This window comes from Pseudorca crassidens, chromosome Y (assembly GCF_039906515.1).
Source record: "Pseudorca crassidens isolate mPseCra1 chromosome Y, mPseCra1.hap1, whole genome shotgun sequence".
NCBI classification, from domain to species: domain Eukaryota; kingdom Metazoa; phylum Chordata; class Mammalia; order Artiodactyla; family Delphinidae; genus Pseudorca; species Pseudorca crassidens.
Genome location: NC_090318.1, coordinates 2,173,308 through 2,181,112, shown reverse-complemented (window position 1 = coordinate 2,181,112; position 7,805 = coordinate 2,173,308).

Below are 7,805 nucleotides of genomic sequence, written 5' to 3'. Positions count from 1 at the left end.
CCCCGGTCCGGGAAGATCCCACATGCCACTTAATAGGAGCTGTGCTCTGTCACCTCCCTCCCAGACCCATCCACACCCTTGTCCCTGATACTTTGAAGCCACTAGAGTCTTTGCATTCCTTAAAGTGAATTCAGACCCATAAGATCAAGGCCAGACCCCAGGACCGTGACCCGAAAACTGGGGTCGCCTCTTGGTGGGTGTGCAGCCAAAGACACAACCAAGCCACAATCAGGAGAAGGATTTATCATCTGCAGCAAGTAGGGAGAACACAGGGGCCCTTTCCCAAAGCAGTGTTTCCCGAACAGCAAAACTGGGGAAGCTTTAATCTCAGGGTACATGTATATTCATGGAGGGGGCGGGGAAAACGCTTGGGTGGTACATGCATATTCATGAAGGGGCTTGAGCAGGGGAGAATTCAGCATTGCACTGGGGCCAAGGTCCACAGAGTCTAAGCTTTAGTTGACTGAAGTCACAGGGTCAGAAAAGGTCAGTATCATCCTCCTCCTTTAGGTCCCAGTGGATCTGGTGGTTGAGGCTTCAGGCTAATCCCCACTGAAGCAGAACTGGGAGGCGTCACCACTGGTTTGTGATCTTTGCTACTGTTCCTTCTCTTGCCTGAGAACAGCTGGCTCTTTGGTTCCCTTAAGATCATTAATGATCATTAGAGAAGTGCAAATCAAAACTACAACGAGGTTATAACCTCACGGTCAGAATAGGCATCATCAAAAAATCTACAAACAATAAATGCTGGAGAGGGTGTGGAGAAAAGGGACTCCTACACTGTTGGTGGGAATGTAAATTAATACAGCCACTATGGAGAATAGTAGGGACGGTCCTCAAGAAACTAAAAATAGAGCTACCATATGATCCAGCAATCCCACTCCTGGGCATATAGCCAGAGAAAACCATAATTCAAAAGAGACATGTACCCCCCCCCACAATGTTCATAGCAGCACCATTTACAATAGCCAAGACATGGAAGCAACCTAAATGTCTATCAACAGAAGAATGGATAAAGAAGATGTGGTTCATATATGCAATGTAATATTACTCAGCCATAAAAAAAGAATGAAATTCTGCTATTTGCAGAGACATGGATGGACCTAGAGACTGTAATACAAAGTGAAGTAAGTCCCAAAGAGAAAAACAAACGTGGAATCTAGAAAAAAGATACAGATTAACTTATTTACAAAGCAGAAATAGAGACAGACATAGAGAACAAACGTATGGATACCAAGGGGGAAAGGGGGGTGTGGGATGAATTGGGAGATTGGGATGGACATATATACACTATTGATACTATGTATAAAACAGATAACTAATGAGAACCTGTTGTATATCACAGGGAACTCCACTCAGTGCTCTCTGGTGACCTAAATGGGAAGGAAATCCAAAAAAGAGTGGGTATATGTATACGTATAACTGATTCACTTTGCTGTACAGCAGAAACTAACACAACACTGTAAATCAGCTATACTCCAATAAAAATTAATTTTTTAAAAAAATCATTCATTGCTAAGACCTGTTCAAGGGCAAGCATAGTGGCCAGGCTTAGATCCCAAAATGGCTCAGGCCAAAAATGGCTTCTCTTATGTCAACAAAGCCATGCCTGGTTCCTTCTTACCTGCTTATGCAACCTCCCCCAAATAGTACTTCTCGGGGCAGCAGCTCCCTGACCCCCATCCCTCTTTGCCATTCCAAAACCCTCAGGACAGCCTGTATTTTGTTTGGGTACTTGGCCCAAGTGTCCCCAGGGCTCCTGTTCTGCACAGTTTTGGGGAATCTTGACTGCCTCCAATGCAGAATTTCTTCAACGGATCAAATCTGGTCTCCACCCTTGCCAAATTCTATGCAAAGCTGCTCCTGGGCTCCTGGCTTCCTGCCCCTCCCTCCAGGCCTCAATCTGTGTGGTATTTCCCCAGAAGTCCTCCACTGATAAAAGCGCCTGCAATAAACAACGGCCAAGAATGAATCCAGCTAAAGCCATCACCCCGTCAAAAACAAGCCAACTAAATCTACCCATGAAAAGGCAAAGGTCTCTGCTCCAAACAGAATCTCCAGCCCCATTTCTGTAAATTCCAACACCCCGTTACGCCCCAGGCTTTTGGTTAACACGGATTTCCAATGCCCATCTGGTAAACACTGACCACCAGGCAAACTGCCACGGGCCCGCAGACGCACACACAGAAAGTCGGCTGAGGGGCCAACGAGGCTACCACATTTAAACGCCTCTCCCATAGAGTAGAAGGCTGGCATCCTGGACCCTCGTGAGTCTGGATTCACATCCTGGTGGCCAGCCTGCAGGCGGAAGACCGGGGGGGTGGGGTGTGCTCACCGAGCCCAGCCCCGGCCAGGATTAATCGGCTCCTTCCTGGCCCCAGTCTCCTGGGAGTGCCCGCCCCGAGAAAGCCACCCAGGAAAACCTGTTTACCAGAGCAATTCCCCGGAGGCCCCAGGACTTTAAGCGGATTAGGGAGGGAGAGGACGCCACACCCCGGATCTCGTGGGCGGGCCCAAGACACGGAGCGCTCGCGGCCAAGTCCTGCACTCCAGGCTGCGCTCGGCCAGGGCACCCACGGAGCACACGGGACGCGCCGCGCCCACCGCCAGGTGCGCGGGACCCTGCGCCCCGGTGCCTACTGGATCCTGGGGCTGGGGGCACGGGAGTCACCAAAAGGCAGCTGGAGGCCGGCTCTCTGGCCTGTACACCCGCGGGACGAAAGCGCTTGGGGACAGGCGGGCAGTGCTCGCCCCACGAAACGGGGGCCTGGGGGTGGCAAGGAGACCGGAAGGGAACGGAACAAAAGAGGGCGGGCCGCGAAGAGGAAGGGGACCTGGCGAGCCACGCCCCGGCAGAGAGCGGCCCAGCCCCTCCCCCTCCCCTCCCCTCCCCCCCCGCTCTCCATACACTTCCGGTCCAACCCCCAGGTCCCCGCCCCGCCCCTCCCCCGCTCTCCATACACTTCCGGTCCAAACCCAGGTCCCCGCCCCTCCCCTCCCCTGCTCTCCATACACTTCCGGTCCAACTCCCAGGTCCTCTCCCCTCCCCTTCCCCCTCCCCGCGCTCTCCATACACTTCCGGTCCAACCCCCAGGTCCCCGCCCCCCCGGCGCGGCCTCGTCCCCTCCCACACTCACTAGGGCGCCACCCATTAGGCTCCCTCCTCCAGGCGGCCCCCCAGCGCGACCACATCCTCCTTCCTATATTCTCTTGCCACGCCCCCCCCACATCCATCCCGAGCGCCGGCGTGTCCCCTCCACCCCAAAACGAAGCTGCACCCCCTCCTGCACTGGGACAGCCCCCCCTCCTCCCCCGGAAGGGTGGCGGTGTTCCCCAAACCCTCCAGGATACGCGCCGTCCGCCCCTGGGCGCCCCCTCCCCTCTCCAGCTGTCCGGCCGCGACCCGTCCCCGGAGCGCAGCGGAGACGCGGGAAAGGCGCGCCCGTCCTGCAGTGAGAATTTACTTACACAGCGATGGGAAGGTGGAGGCCTGCATGCATTCAGTGAAATAAACCGAATCTGGGCCGACCAGGACCTTCAAAACCAAAAGCTAGCGCGTTCAACTTCCCTGCGGCACGTGGGATTAGGCAGTCTTTGGGACCAAAGAATTCGAAAGCTGGAGGCCGTCCTTTGTTAAATCCTAATATAGTGGAAAAATACACACACCTTCCCAGCAACCTGGTTTGAAAGGCCGACTTTTCATTCCAAGGGAGAGACGTTTATTTGTGCGTTTTTTGTTTTTTCTTTTCTGTCCAGGGATTCTTTGGCGGTTCTACTCACTGTGTGTTTGCTTCTGAGGACTTGAGAATTCAAAGCAGCGAATGCGTTTAAACCGAATATTCTACTGACAATGGTAGATGAGCTTGGCATTGGGGATCTTGGTTGCTATGGGAACGACACACTTTGGAATCTATTCCTGCGCTGATGGATCATTTGGGTTCTTTCCACTTTTTCACTCTGAGCAATAATGCTGCTACGAACCTTCCTGTACAAATCTTTGTGTGGACACAGCTTGTTTCATGTCTCTTGGGTAGAAACCAGGAGTACAATGGCTGGTCCTAGGGTCCCACTATCTTGTTTTACATCAAGGAAACCCTTCCGTTGGAACATCATCTCCTAGCTTTTGACCAAAGCAAGCAACAATTTAGATCCAAGTCGACCCCTCTGTGGCCAGTGGGTTTGGATTGACCTTGAAAACCGCCAAGATGTTGGGTCTGACTGCCCAGCACCACCTGTAGAAACAGCCTCTGTGATTTTATGTCTGTAGTTTGTCTCTTTCTACCCCAAATGCAGGCACATTGGGAGCAGGGTCCGGGGGGCGCCCTATAGCCAGCAAGGAGGTTCTCTTAATTTGTTTTGGTATTTTTTTGGCCGCACAGTGCAGCTTGTGGGGTCTTAGTTCCCCGACCAGGGATCGAACCTGTGTCCCCTGCAGTGAAAGCGCAGAGTCCTAGCCACTGGACCGCCAGGGAAGTCCTGGGATTGTCTTCATTTAAGTCATTGATTCGTTGAGGAAAACACTGAGGCCACTGGCCATGGGCGTTGCTGCATGCCTCGTCCAGCTGTGGGGCTAGACCCCAAGAGCATCGTCCACTAGGTGTGTTGGCATTCTTCCACAACCTGCTGACTCGCTTGGTCCTCCATCCACCACCAGCCCCACCAGCCCGTCTGCAAGCAGGGCACACCCTGTCTAGGCATTCTGCCAACACAAGCTCATAAGGTGACAGGTGTACAACTCACCTGGATTAGAGAAACTACCATTGGTTTCAAGGCAGGAGGACGCCACGCCCAGGACACCATCCTTAACTTCACCTCTCAGTGATTTGCTATGAAATCCTTCACCCTTCCGGCGTAAGCCATTCTCCTCTTGTAAGTCAGTCCCATCTAATTCTTTCTGGCAGCCAGGTATGTGTCAGAAATACGTACCAAACACGCTGGAAGACCTTTTTGTTCCAAATCCAGGGGTCGAGATCAGCAGTGCTTTTCCGTGAGGGGCCACACGGGACTCTGGTCGGCTGCGTGGACCACATAAGGTCCGCCTTACATATCCGTCTTTTTGTTCTGTTTATCTTGTCCAACTCTTGAAAAAAACGTGAAAACCATTCTTTGCTCCAGAGGGACTTACAAAAATAGACCCAGGGTCAGATTTGTCCATCAGTTGCTGACCTTTGTCCTAAATCATCAGACAGTGAGGCACCCCTCACGGAGGGAGCACAGCTGGAGGATTCCGTGGCGACGTGGGTCCACAGGTATCCTCTGGCTGTGGTTAAACACTTCGCGCTTTCGTCTGCAGGCGAGGGTAGGGTTTGAGAGCCTGGTGACTCAATTTGGGTTTGTGATAGCGACACAGGCTCTCCCTCCTTGCCTAGAAGTGAGGTGATGCTGGACGTGACCTTATAGCCTGCAAATGGTCAGGGGGACAGGGGTCCAGACAGGAGACGGAGCCCCGAGACCCCCAGCTCTCTGGCCACCCCCACCGTGCTTCGGGGTAGCTGTGTGATCACTCATGCATCCCGCCCGTCTCTGGGCCTTACCTTTTTTTTTTTTTTTTTGCAGTACGCGGGCCTCTCACTGCCGTGGCCTCTCCCATTGCGGAGCAACAGGCTCCGGACGCACAGGCTCAGCGGCCATGGCTCACGGGCCCAGCCGCTCCGCGGCATGTGGGGTCTTCCCGGACCGGGGCACGAACCCGCGTCCCCTGCATCGGCAGGCAGACTCTCAACCACTGCGCCACCAGGGAAGCCCGAGCAAGGGTTTGCCTGAGCCCCTTGGAAAGCTCACTCGCTCTCAGAGCCCTGTCCACGGGCAGGGCAGTGGGGCGCTTGTGCACGGGCTGTTCCCGACCACCACCCCCCACCCCCCCTACCCCCCCCCACCCCCGTTACTGGCCGGCTTGCACGTTTGTCTTCCTGCCCCGTCTCCTCCGCCTCTGGGGGCAAAGAATGTCACCTGCCTTCTCAGGAAACAAAGGATGTTGCAGCCCTCAGCCTCTGTAGCGCCCCCGACGGTGGGGATTCAGGGTGGAGAACAACAGGACCCTGGCCTTAGAGACTTAAGGAGCACATCAGAAGGATGGTTTCCGTGAGCCCAGACTCTTGCATCTCCCCACACACAGAAAAGCGCTACATTCACGCACTTGAGATGTCTGTTTTTCTTTAATTAGCAGTCATCTTTTCATGGTCAGCTATCTGGGATTATTATTATTATTATTATTATTTTTAATCTCCTATCTATCCAGGCTCCTCCCGGACCTCTTGGGAACAGTCCTTCAGAGCGATCTGAGAACCTGTGTCCAGGGCTTCCGTCCTCACAAAGTCCACGGAATAAAGCATAATTCTCACCTTTTAGGTTGTGCTTTTTTTCCCCCATCAATACCTCTAAAGGAAAGCTTTGCAGGAGTGTGAGTATGCTCTGCAGGGTCTGGGGAACCCACTCAAATGTCCAAACTAGGGAAATTTCACAGGGCTTTGGCAGCCTGTTAAAACACGCAGTGGAGGATTCAGCAGACGGTGTTGACATAATTGGATTTTCAAAATATGCGAAAGGACAAGTTTAGCTCCTTATCACACCGTGCACAGAAATGAGCTCAAAATGCACCAGAGACCCACACAGAAGAGACACATCGACAAAACTTGCCAAAGAAAACTTAGGAGAGAATCTTTGTCCTCTTAGGTTAGGAAGGAATGTTCTAGATAAGGTAGCAAAAGCCTGATCTGTCGGGGTGGATTAGAGTTTATCAAATTTCAAAGCACTCATTAAGAAAATGAAAAGATATACCGCAGACTGGGAGAAAATATTCGCAAACGAATGCAACTCAATAATAAGACAAATGAAAAAAAGAAAAAAAGAGTGGATATATGTATAGGTACAACTGATTCACTTTGCTGTACACCTGAAACTAACACAACATTATAAATCAACTATAGTCCAATAAAAATTTTTAAAAAATAAGACAAATGATCTAATAAATGGGCAAAAGATGTCAACAGATATTTTACTAAAGATGACAGGAATGGCCAATACGCACATGAAAAGACGCTCAACGTCGTTACTTATTAGAGAACTACAAATCAGAACCAGAGTGAGATACCACTTCACGCCCATTTGGATGGTTAGAATAAAAAAAAAAAATGACAAGTGTTGGTGAGAATATGGAGAAATCAGAACCCTCATCCACTGGGTTTTATTATTTTTTTTCCAGGGTGGTTAAAAATATGAGTTTGGAAGCAAGCAGTCTTGGGTGCAAATTTCTTGTTCTGTTTCTTCATCATGATGTCTTTGGGTTCATCGCTGAAACTCAAGTTCAGTTGATGCCACTATAGCATGAGATGGATACAGCTGTCTATTTTCTTTTTATAAACTTTCTTACATTGAGATAATTATAGATTCACGTGCAGTTGTAGGAAATAAAAATAACACCAGAGCTTCGATGTGCCCTTTACCTGTTTCCCCTCAACCATACAGCTCTAGTAATAGAGTAACCATGGTAACCAGAATACGGGCATGGGTGCCATCCATCCTTCTTGCTCAGATGTCCTCAATTCTGCTTGTGAGGACACAGGGAGAAGACGGCCATCTACACGCCCAACAGAGACACCTCAGGAGGAACCAACCCTACCCACGCCTGGATCTCGGACTTCCAGCCTCCAGGACAGGGGGAAATAAATGTCTGTTGTTTGAGGGACCCGGTCTGGGGTGCTTTGTTATGGCAGCTCAAGAAGACCCACCCAAGCGTTCTAAGAGTCCTCTATCAAGCTGTATCATTGTGCCTATGCATGTCCAGTGGTCTCAGCATCATTTGTTGA